The sequence below is a fragment of the Hoplias malabaricus genome, chromosome 8, assembly GCF_029633855.1.
Source record: "Hoplias malabaricus isolate fHopMal1 chromosome 8, fHopMal1.hap1, whole genome shotgun sequence".
NCBI classification, from domain to species: domain Eukaryota; kingdom Metazoa; phylum Chordata; class Actinopteri; order Characiformes; family Erythrinidae; genus Hoplias; species Hoplias malabaricus.
In genome coordinates, this window is record NC_089807.1 from 21,958,986 (window position 1) to 21,976,583 (window position 17,598).

At 50.6% G+C, this 17,598-nt stretch overlaps 14 non-coding genes across 14 annotated transcripts; all 14 read right to left on the bottom strand.

Annotated features, from left to right (window-relative positions):
- Window positions 1–843: 843 nt before the first annotated feature.
- Window positions 844–930, bottom strand: trnay-gua (transfer RNA tyrosine (anticodon GUA)). The gene is given in 2 exon segments: window positions 844–879; window positions 894–930. It is a non-coding gene; the product is annotated as a tRNA-Tyr (tRNA).
- A 588-nt stretch (window positions 931–1,518) lies between these two features.
- Window positions 1,519–1,605, bottom strand: trnay-gua (transfer RNA tyrosine (anticodon GUA)). The gene is given in 2 exon segments: window positions 1,519–1,554; window positions 1,569–1,605. It is a non-coding gene; the product is annotated as a tRNA-Tyr (tRNA).
- A 595-nt stretch (window positions 1,606–2,200) lies between these two features.
- On the bottom strand, window positions 2,201–2,287 carry trnay-gua (transfer RNA tyrosine (anticodon GUA)). Its single transcript is given in 2 exon segments — window positions 2,201–2,236; window positions 2,251–2,287. It is a non-coding gene; the product is annotated as a tRNA-Tyr (tRNA).
- A 595-nt stretch (window positions 2,288–2,882) lies between these two features.
- On the bottom strand, window positions 2,883–2,969 carry trnay-gua (transfer RNA tyrosine (anticodon GUA)). The gene is given in 2 exon segments: window positions 2,883–2,918; window positions 2,933–2,969. It is a non-coding gene; the product is annotated as a tRNA-Tyr (tRNA).
- A 595-nt stretch (window positions 2,970–3,564) lies between these two features.
- Window positions 3,565–3,651, bottom strand: trnay-gua (transfer RNA tyrosine (anticodon GUA)). The gene is given in 2 exon segments: window positions 3,565–3,600; window positions 3,615–3,651. It is a non-coding gene; the product is annotated as a tRNA-Tyr (tRNA).
- Window positions 3,652–5,604: 1,953 nt separating this feature from the next.
- On the bottom strand, window positions 5,605–5,691 carry trnay-gua (transfer RNA tyrosine (anticodon GUA)). The gene is given in 2 exon segments: window positions 5,605–5,640; window positions 5,655–5,691. It is a non-coding gene; the product is annotated as a tRNA-Tyr (tRNA).
- A 594-nt stretch (window positions 5,692–6,285) lies between these two features.
- Window positions 6,286–6,372, bottom strand: trnay-gua (transfer RNA tyrosine (anticodon GUA)). Its single transcript is given in 2 exon segments — window positions 6,286–6,321; window positions 6,336–6,372. It is a non-coding gene; the product is annotated as a tRNA-Tyr (tRNA).
- Window positions 6,373–6,967: 595 nt separating this feature from the next.
- Window positions 6,968–7,054, bottom strand: trnay-gua (transfer RNA tyrosine (anticodon GUA)). The gene is given in 2 exon segments: window positions 6,968–7,003; window positions 7,018–7,054. It is a non-coding gene; the product is annotated as a tRNA-Tyr (tRNA).
- Window positions 7,055–8,325: 1,271 nt separating this feature from the next.
- Window positions 8,326–8,412, bottom strand: trnay-gua (transfer RNA tyrosine (anticodon GUA)). Its single transcript is given in 2 exon segments — window positions 8,326–8,361; window positions 8,376–8,412. It is a non-coding gene; the product is annotated as a tRNA-Tyr (tRNA).
- A 1,277-nt stretch (window positions 8,413–9,689) lies between these two features.
- On the bottom strand, window positions 9,690–9,776 carry trnay-gua (transfer RNA tyrosine (anticodon GUA)). The gene is given in 2 exon segments: window positions 9,690–9,725; window positions 9,740–9,776. It is a non-coding gene; the product is annotated as a tRNA-Tyr (tRNA).
- A 595-nt stretch (window positions 9,777–10,371) lies between these two features.
- trnay-gua (transfer RNA tyrosine (anticodon GUA)) lies at window positions 10,372–10,458 on the bottom strand. Its single transcript is given in 2 exon segments — window positions 10,372–10,407; window positions 10,422–10,458. It is a non-coding gene; the product is annotated as a tRNA-Tyr (tRNA).
- A 595-nt stretch (window positions 10,459–11,053) lies between these two features.
- Window positions 11,054–11,140, bottom strand: trnay-gua (transfer RNA tyrosine (anticodon GUA)). Its single transcript is given in 2 exon segments — window positions 11,054–11,089; window positions 11,104–11,140. It is a non-coding gene; the product is annotated as a tRNA-Tyr (tRNA).
- Window positions 11,141–13,099: 1,959 nt separating this feature from the next.
- Window positions 13,100–13,186, bottom strand: trnay-gua (transfer RNA tyrosine (anticodon GUA)). Its single transcript is given in 2 exon segments — window positions 13,100–13,135; window positions 13,150–13,186. It is a non-coding gene; the product is annotated as a tRNA-Tyr (tRNA).
- Window positions 13,187–15,145: 1,959 nt separating this feature from the next.
- trnay-gua (transfer RNA tyrosine (anticodon GUA)) lies at window positions 15,146–15,232 on the bottom strand. Its single transcript is given in 2 exon segments — window positions 15,146–15,181; window positions 15,196–15,232. It is a non-coding gene; the product is annotated as a tRNA-Tyr (tRNA).
- Between the last annotated feature and the right edge of the window lie 2,366 nt (window positions 15,233–17,598).

Genomic DNA, 17,598 nt, shown 5'->3' on the forward strand with positions numbered 1-17,598 from the left:
CAAGTCTTTTAGGGAGGCAAGATAAAGTTTGAGAAATTTGAATGGAACAGTGTAAATGATCCGTCACTGCCTTCAGCATATTGCACTCTGGCATGCCAGTGCATCTGGAGGCAGGCACCTGGCCATGATATCCCGCAGTGGCACGAGGGAAAAGAAAAGTCTCCTTCGAGCCGGATTTGAACCAACGACCTAAGGATCGCCTTATTAACAACAACAGTCCTCCGCTCTACCAACTGAGCTATCGAAGGTGCTATGCTAAGGGATTGGACTGAAAACTGACAAGTGCGTTTAGGACAGACTCTCATGCACTCCTATGATTGTAGAGCGAGTACATCCGGCAAAAGCCTAGCCCTAGCCCCTGAACTTAATCCTATCTCCTTCCTTTCAGACGTAGCTGAAAACGGTGGCCCTGGTGGTCTAGTGGCTAGGATTCGGCGCTCTCACCGCTGCGGCCGGGTTCGATTCCCGGTCAGGGAAGTGTGTGCTTTCTTGCACACCAAGTCCACTACAAGACTCTGGAAAGTCCCCCCCCCAACCAGATGCTGGGCTGTGTAGGTTGAAGGAATGTAAAGCGTCCTCCTTCTGCTACTTCCTTTTTTGCCAAACTTCTAAACGACACGTTGCTGCCTCATTCACCACCTCCACACACCCACACCAGCGTGGCTTTATGTTTTCAAGTCTGCAAGTCTTTTAGGGAGGCAAGATAAAGTTTGAGAAATTTGAATGGAACAGTGTAAATGATCCGTCACTGCCTTCAGCATATTGCACTCTGGCATGCCAGTGCATCTGCACGCAGGCACCTGGCCATGATATCCCGCAGTGGCACGAGGGAAAAGAAAAGTCTCCTTCGAGCCGGATTTGAACCAGCGACCTAAGGATCGCCTTATTAACAACTACAGTCCTCCGCTCTACCAACTGAGCTATCAAAGGTGCTATGCTAAAGGGTTGGACTGAAAACTGACAAGTGCATTTAGGACAGACTCTCATGCACTCCTATGATTGTAGAGCGAGTACATCCGGCAAAAGCCTAGCCCCTGAACTTAATCCTATCTCCTTCCTTTCAGACGTAGCTGAAAACGGTGGCCCTGGTGGTCTAGTGGCTAGGATTCGGCGCTCTCACCGCTGCGGCCGGGTTCGATTCCCGGTCAGGGAAGTGTGTGCTTTCTTGCACACCAAGTCCACTACAAGACTCTGGAAGGTCCCCCCCCACCCACATGCTGGGCTGTGTAGGTTGAAGGAATGTAAAGCGTCCTCCTTCTGCTACTTCCTTTTTTGCCAAACTTCTAAACGACACGTTGCTGCCTCATTCACCACCTCCACACACCCACACCAGCGTGGCTTTATGTTTTCAAGTCTGCAAGTCTTTTAGGGAGGCAAGATAAAGTTTGAGAAATTTGAATGGAACAGTGTAAATGATCCGTCACTGCCTTCAGCATATTGCACTCTGGCATGCCAGTGCATCTGCAGGCAGGCACCTGGCCATGATATCCCGCAGTGGCACGAGGGAAAAGAAAAGTCTCCTTCGAGCCGGATTTGAACCAGCGACCTAAGGATCGCCTTATTAACAACTACAGTCCTCCGCTCTACCAACTGAGCTATCAAAGGTGCTATGCTAAAGGGTTGGACTGAAAACTGACAAGTGCGTTTAGGACAGACTCTCATGCACTCCTATGATTGCAGAGCGAGTACATCCGGCAAAAGCCTAGCCCTAGCCCCTGAACTTAATCCTATCTCCTTCCTTTCAGACGTAGCTGAAAACGGTGGCCCTGGTGGTCTAGTGGCTAGGATTCGGCGCTCTCACCGCTGCGGCCGGGTTCGATTCCCGGTCAGGGAAGTGTGTGCTTTCTTGCACACCAAGTCCACTACAAGACTCTGGAAGGTCCCCCCCCCACCCACATGCTGGGCTGTGTAGGTTGAAGGAATGTAAAGCGTCCTCCTTCTGCTACTTCCTTTTTTGCCAAACTTCTAAACGACACGTTGCTGCCTCATTCACCACCTCCACACACCCACACCAGCGTGGCTTTATGTTTTCAAGTCTGCAAGTCTTTTAGGGAGGCAAGATAAAGTTTGAGAAATTTGAATGGAACAATGTAAATGATCCGTCACTGCCTTCAGCATATTGCACTCTGGCATGCCAGTGCATCTGCAGGCAGGCACCTGGCCATGATATCCCGCAGTGGCACGAGGGAAAAGAAAAGTCTCCTTTGAGCCGGATTTGAACCAGCAACCTAAGGATCGCCTTATTAACAACTACAGTCCTCCGCTCTACCAACTGAGCTATCAAAGGTGCTATGCTAAAGGGTTGGACTGAAAACTGACAAGTGCGTTTAGGACAGACTCTCATGCACTCCTATGATTGTAGAGCGAGTACATCCGGCAAAAGCCTAGCCCTAGCCCCTGAACTTAATCCTATCTCCTTCCTTTCAGACGTAGCTGAAAACGGTGGCCCTGGTGGTCTAGTGGCTAGGATTCGACGCTCTCACCGCTGCGGCCGGGTTCGATTCCCGGTCAGGGAAGTGTGTGCTTTCTTGCACACCAAGTCCACTACAAGACTCTGGAAGGTCCCCCCCCCACCCACATGCTGGGCTGTGTAGGTTGAAGGAATGTAAAGCGTCCTCCTTCTGCTACTTCCTTTTTTGCCAAACTTCTAAACGACACGTTGCTGCCTCATTCACCACCTCCACACACCCACACCAGCGTGGCTTTATGTTTTCAAGTCTGCAAGTCTTTTAGGGAGGCAAGATAAAGTTTGAGAAATTTGAATGGAACAATGTAAATGATCCGTCACTGCCTTCAGCATATTGCACTCTGGCATGCCAGTGCATCTGCAGGCAGGCACCTGGCCATGATATCCCGCAGTGGCACGAGGGAAAAGAAAAGTCTCCTTTGAGCCGGATTTGAACCAGCAACCTAAGGATCGCCTTATTAACAACTACAGTCCTCCGCTCTACCAACTGAGCTATCAAAGGTGCTATGCTAAAGGGTTGGACTGAAAACTGACAAGTGCGTTTAGGACAGACTCTCATGCACTCCTATGATTGTAGAGCGAGTACATCCGGCAAAAGCCTAGCCCTAGCCCCTGAACTTAATCCTATCTCCTTCCTTTCAGACGTAGCTGAAAACGGTGGCCCTGGTGGTCTAGTGGCTAGGATTCGGCGCTCTCACCGCTGCGGCCGGGTTCGATTCCCGGTCAGGGAAGTGTGTGCTTTCTTGCACACCAAGTCCACTACAAGACTCTGGAAAGTCCCCCCCCCAACCAGATGCTGGGCTGTGTAGGTTGAAGGAATGTAAAGCGTCCTCCTTCTGCTACTTCCTTTTTTGCCAAACTTCTAAACGACACGTTGCTGCCTCATTCACCACCTCCACACACCCACACCAGCGTGGCTTTATGTTTTCAAGTCTGCAAGTCTTTTAGGGAGGCAAGATAAAGTTTGAGAAATTTGAATGGAACAGTGTAAATGATCCGTCACTGCCTTCAGCATATTGCACTCTGGCATGCCAGTGCATCTGCACGCAGGCACCTGGCCATGATATCCCGCAGTGGCACGAGGGAAAAGAAAAGTCTCCTTCGAGCCGGATTTGAACCAGCGACCTAAGGATCGCCTTATTAACAACTACAGTCCTCCGCTCTACCAACTGAGCTATCAAAGGTGCTATGCTAAAGGGTTGGACTGAAAACTGAAAAGTGCATTTAGGACAGACTCTCATGCACTCCTATGATTGTAGAGCGAGTACATCCGGCAAAAGCCTAGCCCCTGAACTTAATCCTATCTCCTTCCTTTCAGACGTAGCTGAAAACGGTGGCCCTGGTGGTCTAGTGGCTAGGATTCGGCGCTCTCACCGCTGCGGCCGGGTTCGATTCCCGGTCAGGGAAGTGTGTGCTTTCTTGCACACCAAGTCCACTACAAGACTCTGGAAGGTCCCCCCCCCACCCACATGCTGGGCTGTGTAGGTTGAAGGAATGTAAAGCGTCCTCCTTCTGCTACTTCCTTTTTTGCCAAACTTCTAAACGACACGTTGCTGCCTCATTCACCACCTCCACACACCCACACCAGCGTGGCTTTATGTTTTCAAGTCTGCAAGTCTTTTAGGGAGGCAAGATAAAGTTTGAGAAATTTGAATGGAACAATGTAAATGATCCGTCACTGCCTTCAGCATATTGCACTCTGGCATGCCAGTGCATCTGCAGGCAGGCACCTGGCCATGATATCCCGCAGTGGCACGAGGGAAAAGAAAAGTCTCCTTCAAGCCGGATTTGAACCAGCAACCTAAGGATCGCCTTATTAACAACTACAGTCCTCCGCTCTACCAACTGAGCTATCAAAGGTGCTATGCTAAAGGGTTGGACTGAAAACTGACAAGTGCATTTAGGACAGACTCTCATGCACTCCTATAATTGTAGAGCGAGTACATCCGGCAAAAGCCTAGCCCTAGCCCCTGAACTTAATCCTATCTCCTTCCTTTCAGACGTAGCTGAAAACGGTGGCCCTGGTGGTCTAGTGGCTAGGATTCGGCGCTCTCACCGCTGCGGCCGGGTTCGATTCCCGGTCAGGGAAGTGTGTGCTTTCTTGCACACCAAGTCCACTACAAGACTCTGGAAGGTCCCCCCCCCACCCACATGCTGGGCTGTGTAGGTTGAAGGAATGTAAAGCGTCCTCCTTCTGCTACTTCCTTTTTTGCCAAACTTCTAAACGACACGTTGCTGCCTCATTCACCACCTCCACACACCCACACCAGCGTGGCTTTATGTTTTCAAGTCTGCAAGTCTTTTAGGGAGGCAAGATAAAGTTTGAGAAATTTGAATGGAACAATGTAAATGATCCGTCACTGCCTTCAGCATATTGCACTCTGGCATGCCAGTGCATCTGCAGGCAGGCACCTGGCCATGATATCCCGCAGTGGCACGAGGGAAAAGAAAAGTCTCCTTCGAGCCGGATTTGAACCAGCGACCTAAGGATCGCCTTATTAACAACTACAGTCCTCCGCTCTACCAACTGAGCTATTAAAGGTGCTATGCTAAAGGGTTGGACTGAAAACTGACAAGTGCGTTTAGGACAGACTCTCATGCACTCCTATGATTGCAGAGCGAGTACATCCGGCAAAAGCCTAGCCCTAGCCCCTGAACTTAATCCTATCTCCTTCCTTTCAGACGTAGCTGAAAACGGTGGCCCTGGTGGTCTAGTGGCTAGGATTCGGCGCTCTCACCGCTGCGGCCGGGTTCGATTCCCGGTCAGGGAAGTGTGTGCTTTCTTGCACACCAAGTCCACTACAAGACTCTGGAAGGTCCCCCCCCCACCCACATGCTGGGCTGTGTAGGTTGAAGGAATGTAAAGCGTCCTCCTTCTGCTACTTCCTTTTTTGCCAAACTTCTAAACGACACGTTGCTGCCTCATTCACCACCTCCACACACCCACACCAGCGTGGCTTTATGTTTTCAAGTCTGCAAGTCTTTTAGGGAGGCAAGATAAAGTTTGAGAAATTTGAATGGAACAATGTAAATGATCCGTCACTGCCTTCAGCATATTGCACTCTGGCATGCCAGTGCATCTGCAGGCAGGCACTTGGCCATGATATCCCGCAGTGGCACGAGGGAAAAGAAAAGTCTCCTTCGAGCCGGATTTGAACCAGCGACCTAAGGATCGCCTTATTAACAACTACAGTCCTCCGCTCTACCAACTGAGCTATCGAAGGTGCTATGTTCAGGGTTGGACTGAAAACTGACAAGCGCGTTTAGGACAGACTCTCATGCACTCCTATGATTGTAGAGCGAGTACATCCGGCAAAAGCCTAGCCCTAGCCCCTGAACTTAATCCTATCTCCTTCCTTTCAGACGTAGCTGAAAACGGTGGCCCTGGTGGTCTAGTGGCTAGGATTCGGCGCTCTCACCGCTGCGGCCGGGTTCGATTCCCGGTCAGGGAAGTGTGTGCTTTCTTGCACACCAAGTCCACTACAAGACTCTGGAAGGTCCCCCCCCCACCCACATGCTGGGCTGTGTAGGTTGAAGGAATGTAAAGCGTCCTCCTTCTGCTACTTCCTTTTTTGCCAAACTTCTAAACGACACGTTGCTGCCTCATTCACCACCTCCACACACCCACACCAGCGTGGCTTTATGTTTTCAAGTCTGCAAGTCTTTTAGGGAGGCAAGATAAAGTTTGAGAAATTTGAATGGAACAATGTAAATGATCCGTCACTGCCTTCAGCATATTGCACTCGGGCATGCCAGTGCATCTGGAGGCAGGCACCTGGCCATGATATCCCACAGTGGCGTGAGGGAAAAGAAAAGTCTCCTTCGAGCCGGATTTGAACCAGCGACCTAAGGATCGCCTTATTAACAACTACAGTCCTCCGCTCTACCAACTGAGCTATCGAAGGTGCTGTGCTAAAGGGTTGGACTGAAAACTGACAAGTGCGTTTAGGACAGACTCTCATGCACTCCTATGATTGTAGAGCGAGTACATCCGGCAAAAGCCTAGCCCTAGCCCCTGAACTTAATCCTATCTCCTTCCTTTCAGACGTAGCTGAAAACGGTGGCCCTGGTGGTCTAGTGGCTAGGATTCGGCGGTCTCACCGCTGCGGGCGGGTTCGATTCCCGGTCAGGGAAGTGTGTGCTTTCTTGCACACCAAGTCCACTACAAGACTCTGGAAGGTCCCCCCCCCACCCACATGCTGGGCTGTGTAGGTTGAAGGAATGTAAAGCGTCCTCCTTCTGCTACTTCCTTTTTTGCCAAACTTCTAAACGACACGTTGCTGCCTCATTCACCACCTCCACACACCCACACCAGCGTGGCTTTATGTTTTCAAGTCTGCAAGTCTTTTAGGGAGGCAAGATAAAGTTTGAGAAATTTGAATGGAACAATGTAAATGATCCGTCACTGCCTTCAGCATATTGCACTCTGGCATGCCAGTGCATCTGCAGGCAGGCACCTGGCCATGATATCCCGCAGTGGCACGAGGGAAAAGAAAAGTCTCCTTCAAGCCGGATTTGAACCAGCGACCTAAGGATCGCCTTATTAACAACTACAGTCCTCCGCTCTACCAACTGAGCTATCGAAGGTGCTATGCTAAAGGGTTGGACTGAAAACTGACAAGTGCGTTTAGGACAGACTCTCATGCACTCCTATGATTGTAGAGCGAGTACATCCGGCAAAAGCCTAGCCCCTGAACTTAATCCTATCTCCTTCCTTTCAGACGTAGCTGAAAACGGTGGCCCTGGTGGTCTAGTGGCTAGGATTCGGCGCTCTCACCGCTGCGGCCGGGTTCGATTCCCGATCAGGGAAGTGTGTGCTTTCTTGCACACCAAGTCCACTACTAGACTCTGGAAGGTCCCCCCCCCACCCACATGCTGGGCTGTGTAGGTTGAAGGAATGTAAAGCGTCCTCCTTCTGCTACTTCCTTTTTTGCCAAACTTCTAAACGACACGTTGCTGCCTCATTCACCACCTCCACACACCCACACCAGCGTGGCTTTATGTTTTCAAGTCTGCAAGTCTTTTAGGGAGGCAAGATAAAGTTTGAGAAATTTGAATGGAACAGTGTAAATGATCCGTCACTGCCTTCAGCATATTGCACTCGGGCATGCCAGTGCATCTGGAGGCAGGCACCTGGCCATGATATCCCACAGTGGTGCGAGGGAAAAGAAAAGTCTCCTTCAAGCCGGATTTGAACCAGCAACCTAAGGATCGCCTTATTAACAACTACAGTCCTCCGCTCTACCAACTGAGCTATCGAAGGTGCTATGCTAAAGGGTTGGACTGAAAACTGACAAGTGCGTTTAGGACAGACTCTCATGCACTCCTATGATTGTAGAGCGAGTACATCCGGCAAAAGCCTAGCCCTAGCCCCTGAACTTAATCCTATCTCCTTCCTTTCAGACGTAGCTGAAAACGGTGGCCCTGGTGGTCTAGTGGCTAGGATTCGGCGCTCTTACCGCTGCGGTCGGGTTCGATTCCCGGTCAGGGAAGTGTGTGCTTTCTTGCACACCAAGTCCACTACAAGACTCTGGAAAGTCCCCCCCCCAACCAGATGCTGGGCTGTGTAGGTTGAAGGAATGTAAAGCGTCCTCCTTCTGCTACTTCCTTTTTTGCCAAACTTCTAAACGACACGTTGCTGCCTCATTCACCACCTCCACACACCCACACCAGCGTGGCTTTATGTTTTCAAGTCTGCAAGTCTTTTAGGGAGGCAAGATAAAGTTTGAGAAATTTGAATGGAACAGTGTAAATGATCCGTCACTGCCTTCAGCATATTGCACTCGGGCATGCCAGTGCATCTGGAGGCAGGCACCTGGCCATGATATCCCACAGTGGCGTGAGGGAAAAGAAAAGTCTCCTTCGAGCCGGATTTGAACCAGCGACCTAAGGATCGCCTTATTAACAACTACAGTCCTCCGCTCTACCAACTGAGCTATCGAAGGTGCTGTGCTAAAGGATTGGACTGAAAACTGACAAGTGCGTTTAGGACAGACTCTCATGCACTCCTATGATTGTAGAGCGAGTACATCCGGCAAAAGCCTAGCCCTAGCCCCTGAACTTAATCCTATCTCCTTCCTTTCAGACGTAGCTGAAAACGGTGGCCCTGGTGGTCTAGTGGCTAGGATTCGGCGGTCTCACCGCTGCGGGCGGGTTCGATTCCCGGTCAGGGAAGTGTGTGCTTTCTTGCACACCAAGTCCACTACAAGACTCTGGAAGGCCCCCCCCCCACCCACATGCTGGGCTGTGTAGGTTGAAGGAATGTAAAGCGTCCTCCTTCTGCTACTTCCTTTTTTGCCAAACTTCTAAACGACACGTTGCTGCCTCATTCACCACCTCCACACACCCACACCAGCGTGGCTTTATGTTTTCAAGTCTGCAAGTCTTTTAGGGAGGCAAGATAAAGTTTGAGAAATTTGAATGGAACAATGTAAATGATCCGTCACTGCCTTCAGCATATTGCACTCTGGCATGCCAGTGCATCTGCAGGCAGGCACCTGGCCATGATATCCCGCAGTGGCACGAGGGAAAAGAAAAGTCTCCTTCGAGCCGGATTTGAACCAGCGACCTAAGGATCGCCTTATTAACAACTACAGTCCTCCGCTCTACCAACTGAGCTATTAAAGGTGCTATGCTAAAGGGTTGGACTGAAAACTGACAAGTGCGTTTAGGACAGACTCTCATGCACTCCTATGATTGCAGAGCGAGTACATCCGGCAAAAGCCTAGCCCTAGCCCCTGAACTTAATCCTATCTCCTTCCTTTCAGACGTAGCTGAAAACGGTGGCCCTGGTGGTCTAGTGGCTAGGATTCGGCGCTCTCACCGCTGAGGCCGGGTTCGATTCCCGGTCAGGGAAGTGTGTGCTTTCTTGCACACCAAGTCCACTACAAGACTCTGGAAGGTCCCCCCCCCACCCACATGCTGGGCTGTGTAGGTTGAAGGAATGTAAAGCGTCCTCCTTCTGCTACTTCCTTTTTTGCCAAACTTCTAAACGACACGTTGCTGCCTCATTCACCACCTCCACACACCCACACCAGCGTGGCTTTATGTTTTCAAGTCTGCAAGTCTTTTAGGGAGGCAAGATAAAGTTTGAGAAATTTGAATGGAACAATGTAAATGATCCGTCACTGCCTTCAGCATATTGCACTCTGGCATGCCAGTGCATCTGCAGGCAGGCACCTGGCCATGATATCCCGCAGTGGCACGAGGGAAAAGAAAAGTCTCCTTTGAGCCGGATTTGAACCAGCAACCTAAGGATCGCCTTATTAACAACTACAGTCCTCCGCTCTACCAACTGAGCTATCAAAGGTGCTATGCTAAAGGGTTGGACTGAAAACTGACAAGTGCATTTAGGACAGACTCGGATGCTCTCCTATGATTGTAGAGCGAGTACATCCGGCAAAAGCCTAGCCCTAGCCCCTGAACTTAATCCTATCTCCTTCCTTTCAGACGTAGCTGAAAACGGTGGCCCTGGTGGTCTAGTGGCTAGGATTCGGCGCTCTCACCGCTGCGGCCGGGTTCGATTCCCGGTCAGGGAAGTGTGTGCTTTCTTGCACACCAAGTCCACTACAAGACTCTGGAAGGTCCCCCCCCCACCCACATGCTGGGCTGTGTAGGTTGAAGGAATGTAAAGCGTCCTCCTTCTGCTACTTCCTTTTTTGCCAAACTTCTAAACGACACGTTGCTGCCTCATTCACCACCTCCACACACCCACACCAGCGTGGCTTTATGTTTTCAAGTCTGCAAGTCTTTTAGGGAGGCAAGATAAAGTTTGAGAAATTTAAATGGAACAATGTAAATGATCCGTCACTGCCTTCAGCATATTGCACTCTGGCATGCCAGTGCATCTGCAGGCAGGCACCTGGCCATGATATCCCGCAGTGGCACGAGGGAAAAGAAAAGTCTCCTTCGAGCCGGATTTGAACCAGCGACCTAAGGATCGCCTTATTAACAACTACAGTCCTCCGCTCTACCAACTGAGCTATCGAAGGTGCTGTGCTAAAGGGTTGGACTGAAAACTGACAAGTGCGTTTAGGACAGACTCTCATGCACTCCTATGATTGTAGAGCGAGTACATCCGGCAAAAGCCTAGCCCTAGCCCCTGAACTTAATCCTATCTCCTTCCTTTCAGACGTAGCTGAAAACGGTGGCCCTGGTGGTCTAGTGGCTAGGATTCGGCGGTCTCACCGCTGCGGGCGGGTTCGATTCCCGGTCAGGGAAGTGTGTGCTTTCTTGCACACCAAGTCCACTACAAGACTCTGGAAGGCCCCCCCCCCACCCACATGCTGGGCTGTGTAGGTTGAAGGAATGTAAAGCGTCCTCCTTCTGCTACTTCCTTTTTTGCCAAACTTCTAAACGACACGTTGCTGCCTCATTCACCACCTCCACACACCCACACCAGCGTGGCTTTATGTTTTCAAGTCTGCAAGTCTTTTAGGGAGGCAAGATAAAGTTTGAGAAATTTGAATGGAACAATGTAAATGATCCGTCACTGCCTTCAGCATATTGCACTCTGGCATGCCAGTGCATCTGCAGGCAGGCACCTGGCCATGATATCCCGCAGTGGCACGAGGGAAAAGAAAAGTCTCCTTCGAGCCGGATTTGAACCAGCGACCTAAGGATCGCCTTATTAACAACTACAGTCCTCCGCTCTACCAACTGAGCTATCAAAGGTGCTATGCTAAAGGGTTGGACTGAAAACTGACAAGTGCATTTAGGACAGACTCTCATGCACTCCTATGATTGTAGAGCGAGTACATCCGGCAAAAGCCTAGCCCTAGCCCCTGAACTTAATCCTATCTCCTTCCTTTCAGACATAGCTGAAAACGGTGGCCCTGGTGGTCTAGTGGCTAGGATTCGGCGCTCTCACCGCTGCGGCCGGGTTCGATTCCCGGTCAGGGAAGTGTGTGCTTTCTTGCACACCAAGTCCACTACAAGACTCTGGAAGGTCCCCCCCCCACCCACATGCTGGGCTGTGTAGGTTGAAGGAATGTAAAGCGTCCTCCTTCTGCTACTTCCTTTTTTGCCAAACTTCTAAACGACACGTTGCTGCCTCATTCACCACCTCCACACACCCACACCAGCGTGGCTTTATGTTTTCAAGTCTGCAAGTCTTTTAGGGAGGCAAGATAAAGTTTGAGAAATTTGAATGGAACAATGTAAATGATCCGTCACTGCCTTCAGCATATTGCACTCTGGCATGCCAGTGCATCTGCAGGCAGGCACCTGGCCATGATATCCCGCAGTGGCACGAGGGAAAAGAAAAGTCTCCTTCGAGCCGGATTTGAATCAGCGACCTAAGGATCGCCTTATTAACAACTACAGTCCTCCGCTCTACCAACTGAGCTATCAAAGGTGCTATGCTAAAGGGTTGGACTGAAAACTGACAAGTGCGTTTAGGACAGACTCTCATGCACTCCTATGATTGTAGAGCGAGTACATCCGGCAAAAGCCTAGCCCTAGCCCCTGAACTTAATCCTATCTCCTTCCTTTCAGACGTAGCTGAAAACGGTGGCCCTGGTGGTCTAGTGGCTAGGATTCGGCGCTCTCACCGCTGCGGCCGGGTTCGATTCCCGGTCAGGGAAGTGTGTGCTTTCTTGCACACCAAGTCCACTACAAGACTCTGGAAGGTCCCCCCCCCACCCACATGCTGGGCTGTGTAGGTTGAAGGAATGTAAAGCGTCCTCCTTCTGCTACTTCCTTTTTTGCCAAACTTCTAAACGACACGTTGCTGCCTCATTCACCACCTCCACACACCCACACCAGCGTGGCTTTATGTTTTCAAGTCTGCAAGTCTTTTAGGGAGGCAAGATAAAGTTTGAGAAATTTGAATGGAACAGTGTAAATGATCCGTCACTGCCTTCAGCATATTGCACTCTGGCATGCCAGTGCATCTGCAGGCAGGCACCTGGCCATGATATCCCGCAGTGGCACGAGGGAAAAGAAAAGTCTCCTTCGAGCCGGATTTGAATCAGCGACCTAAGGATCGCCTTATTAACAACTACAGTCCTCCGCTCTACCAACTGAGCTATCGAAGGTGCTATGCTAAAGGGTTGGACTGAAAACTGACAAGTGCATTTAGGACAGACTCTCATGCACTCCTATGATTGTAGAGCGAGTACATCCGGCAAAAGCCAAGCCCTAGCCCCTGAACTTAATCCTATCTCCTTCCTTTCAGACGTAGCTGAAAACGGTGGCCCTGGTGGTCTAGTGGCTAGGATTCGGCGCTCTCACCGCTGCGGCCGGGTTCGATTCCCGGTCAGGGAAGTGTGTGCTTTCTTGCACACCAAGTCCACTACAAGACTCTGGAAGGTCCCCCCCCCACCCACATGCTGGGCTGTGTAGGTTGAAGGAATGTAAAGCGTCCTCCTTCTGCTACTTCCTTTTTTGCCAAACTTCTAAACGACACGTTGCTGCCTCATTCACCACCTCCACACACCCACACCAGCGTGGCTTTATGTTTTCAAGTCTGCAAGTCTTTTAGGGAGGCAAGATAAAGTTTGAGAAATTTGAATGGAACAATGTAAATGATCCGTCACTGCCTTCAGCATATTGCACTCTGGCATGCCAGTGCATCTGCAGGCAGGCACCTGGCCATGATATCCCGCAGTGGCACGAGGGAAAAGAAAAGTCTCCTTCGAGCCGGATTTGAACCAGCGACCTAAGGATCGCCTTATTAACAACTACAGTCCTCCGCTCTACCAACTGAGCTATCAAAGGTGCTATGCTAAAGGGTTGGACTGAAAACTGACAAGTGCATTTAGGACAGACTCTCATGCACTCCTATGATTGTAGAGCGAGTACATCCGGCAAAAGCCTAGCCCTAGCCCCTGAACTTAATCCTATCTCCTTCCTTTCAGACATAGCTGAAAACGGTGGCCCTGGTGGTCTAGTGGCTAGGATTCGGCGCTCTCACCGCTGCGGCCGGGTTCGATTCCCGGTCAGGGAAGTGTGTGCTTTCTTGCACACCAAGTCCACTACAAGACTCTGGAAGGTCCCCCCCCCACCCACATGCTGGGCTGTGTAGGTTGAAGGAATGTAAAGCGTCCTCCTTCTGCTACTTCCTTTTTTGCCAAACTTCTAAACGACACGTTGCTGCCTCATTCACCACCTCCACACACCCACACCAGCGTGGCTTTATGTTTTCAAGTCTGCAAGTCTTTTAGGGAGGCAAGATAAAGTTTGAGAAATTTGAATGGAACAATGTAAATGATCCGTCACTGCCTTCAGCATATTGCACTCTGGCATGCCAGTGCATCTGCAGGCAGGCACCTGGCCATGATATCCCGCAGTGGCACGAGGGAAAAGAAAAGTCTCCTTCGAGCCGGATTTGAATCAGCGACCTAAGGATCGCCTTATTAACAACTACAGTCCTCCGCTCTACCAACTGAGCTATCAAAGGTGCTATGCTAAAGGGTTGGACTGAAAACTGACAAGTGCGTTTAGGACAGACTCTCATGCACTCCTATGATTGTAGAGCGAGTACATCCGGCAAAAGCCTAGCCCTAGCCCCTGAACTTAATCCTATCTCCTTCCTTTCAGACGTAGCTGAAAACGGTGGCCCTGGTGGTCTAGTGGCTAGGATTCGGCGCTCTCACCGCTGCGGCCGGGTTCGATTCCCGGTCAGGGAAGTGTGTGCTTTCTTGCACACCAAGTCCACTACAAGACTCTGGAAGGTCCCCCCCCCACCCACATGCTGGGCTGTGTAGGTTGAAGGAATGTAAAGCGTCCTCCTTCTGCTACTTCCTTTTTTGCCAAACTTCTAAACGACACGTTGCTGCCTCATTCACCACCTCCACACACCCACACCAGCGTGGCTTTATGTTTTCAAGTCTGCAAGTCTTTTAGGGAGGCAAGATAAAGTTTGAGAAATTTGAATGGAACAGTGTAAATGATCCGTCACTGCCTTCAGCATATTGCACTCTGGCATGCCAGTGCATCTGCAGGCAGGCACCTGGCCATGATATCCCGCAGTGGCACGAGGGAAAAGAAAAGTCTCCTTCGAGCCGGATTTGAATCAGCGACCTAAGGATCGCCTTATTAACAACTACAGTCCTCCGCTCTACCAACTGAGCTATCGAAGGTGCTATGCTAAAGGGTTGGACTGAAAACTGACAAGTGCATTTAGGACAGACTCTCATGCACTCCTATGATTGTAGAGCGAGTACATCCGGCAAAAGCCAAGCCCTAGCCCCTGAACTTAATCCTATCTCCTTCCTTTCAGACGTAGCTGAAAACGGTGGCCCTGGTGGTCTAGTGGCTAGGATTCGGCGCTCTCACCGCTGCGGCCGGGTTCGATTCCCGGTCAGGGAAGTGTGTGCTTTCTTGCACACCAAGTCCACTACAAGACTCTGGAAGGTCCCCCCCCCACCCACATGCTGGGCTGTGTAGGTTGAAGGAATGTAAAGCGTCCTCCTTCTGCTACTTCCTTTTTTGCCAAACTTCTAAACGACACGTTGCTGCCTCATTCACCACCTCCACACACCCACACCAGCGTGGCTTTATGTTTTCAAGTCTGCAAGTCTTTTAGGGAGGCAAGATAAAGTTTGAGAAATTTGAATGGAACAATGTAAATGATCCGTCACTGCCTTCAGCATATTGCACTCTGGCATGCCAGTGCATCTGCAGGCAGGCACCTGGCCATGATATCCCGCAGTGGCACGAGGGAAAAGAAAAGTCTCCTTTGAGCCGGATTTGAACCAGCAACCTAAGGATCGCCTTATTAACAACTACAGTCCTCCGCTCTACCAACTGAGCTATCAAAGGTGCTGTGCTAAAGGGTTGGACTGAAAACTGACAAGTGCATTTAGGACAGACTCGGATGCTCTCCTATGATTGTAGAGCGAGTACATCCGGCAAAAGCCTAGCCCTAGCCCCTGAACTTAATCCTATCTCCTTCCTTTCAGACGTAGCTGAAAACGGTGGCCCTGGTGGTCTAGTGGCTAGGATTCGGCGCTCTCACCGCTGTGGCCGGGTTCGATTCCCGGTCAGGGAAGTGTGTGCTTTCTTGCACACCAAGTCCACTACAAGACTCTGGAAGGTCCCCCCCCCACCCACATGCTGGGCTGTGTAGGTTGAAGGAATGTAAAGCGTCCTCCTTCTGCTACTTCCTTTTTTGCCAAACTTCTAAACGACACGTTGCTGCCTCATTCACCACCTCCACACACCCACACCAGCGTGGCTTTATGTTTTCAAGTCTGCAAGTCTTTTAGGGAGGCAAGATAAAGTTTGAGAAATTTGAATGGAACAGTGTAAATGATCCGTCACTGCCTTCAGCATATTGCACTCTGGCATGCCAGTGCATCTGCAGGCAGGCACCTGGCCATGATATCCCGCAGTGGCACGAGGGAAAAGAAAAGTCTCCTTCGAGCCGGATTTGAATCAGCGACCTAAGGATCGCCTTATTAACAACTACAGTCCTCCGCTCTACCAACTGAGCTATCGAAGGTGCTATGCTAAAGGGTTGGACTGAAAACTGACAAGTGCATTTAGGACAGACTCTAATGCACTCCTATGATTGTAGAGCGAGTACATCCGGCAAAAGCCTAGCCCTAGCCCCTGAACTTAATCCTATCTCCTTCCTTTCAGACGTAGCTGAAAACGGTGGCCCTGGTGGTCTAGTGGCTAGGATTCGGCGCTCTCACCGCTGCGGCCGGGTTCGATTCCCGGTCAGGGAAGTGTGTGCTTTCTTGCACACCAAGTCCACTACAAGACTCTGGAAGGTCCCCCCCCCACCCACATGCTGGGCTGTGTAGGTTGAAGGAATGTAAAGCGTCCTCCTTCTGCTACTTCCTTTTTTGCCAAACTTCTAAACGACACGTTGCTGCCTCATTCACCACCTCCACACACCCACACCAGCGTGGCTTTATGTTTTCAAGTCTGCAAGTCTTTTAGGGAGGCAAGATAAAGTTTGAGAAATTTGAATGGAACAATGTAAATGATCCGTCACTGCCTTCAGCATATTGCACTCTGGCATGCCAGTGCATCTGCAGGCAGGCACCTGGCCATGATATCCCGCAGTGGCACGAGGGAAAAGAAAAGTCTCCTTCAAGCCGGATTTGAACCAGCGACCTAAGGATCGCCTTATTAACAACTACAGACTTCCGCTCTACCAACTGAGCTATCAAAGGTGCTATGCTAAAGGGTTGGACTGAAAACTGACAAGTGCATTTAGGACAGACTCTCATGCACTCCTATGATTGTAGAGCGAGTACATCCGGCAAAAGCCTAGCCCTAGCCCCTGAACTTAATCCTATCTCCTTCCTTTCAGACGTAGCTGAAAACGGTGGCCCTGGTGGTCTAGTGGCTAGGATTCGGCGCTCTCACCGCTGCGGCCGGCTTCGATTCCCGGTCAGGGAAGTGTGTGCTTTCTTGCACACCAAGTCCACTACAAGACTCTGGAAGGTCCCCCCCCCACCCACATGCTGGGCTGTGTAGGTTGAAGGAATGTAAAGCGTCCTCCTTCTGCTACTTCCTTTTTTGCCAAACTTCTAAACGACACGTTGCTGCCTCATTCACCACCTCCACACACCCACACCAGCGTGGCTTTATGTTTTCAAGTCTGCAAGTCTTTTAGGGAGGCAAGATAAAGTTTGAGAAATTTGAATGGAACAATGTAAATGATCCGTCACTGCCTTCAGCATATTGCACTCTGGCATGCCAGTGCATCTGCAGGCAGGCACCTGGCCATGATATCCCGCAGTGGCACGAGGGAAAAGAAAAGTCTCCTTCAAGCCGGATTTGAACCAGCGACCTAAGGATCGCCTTATTAAAAACTACAGTCCTCCGCTCTACCAACTGAGCTATCAAAGGTGCTATGCTAAAGGGTTGGACTGAAAACTGACAAGTGCATTTAGGACAGACTCTCATGCACTCCTATGATTGTAGAGCGAGTACATCCGGCAAAAGCCTAGCCCTAGCCCCTGAACTTATTCCTATCTCCTTCCTTTCAGACGTAGCTGAAAACGGTGGCCCTGGTGGTCTAGTGGCTAGGATTCGGCGCTCTCACCGCTGCGGCCGGGTTCGATTCCCGGTCAGGGAAGTGTGTGCTTTCTTGCACACCAAGTCCACTACAAGACTCTGGAAGGTCCCCCCCCCACCCACATGCTGGGCTGTGTAGGTTGAAGGAATGT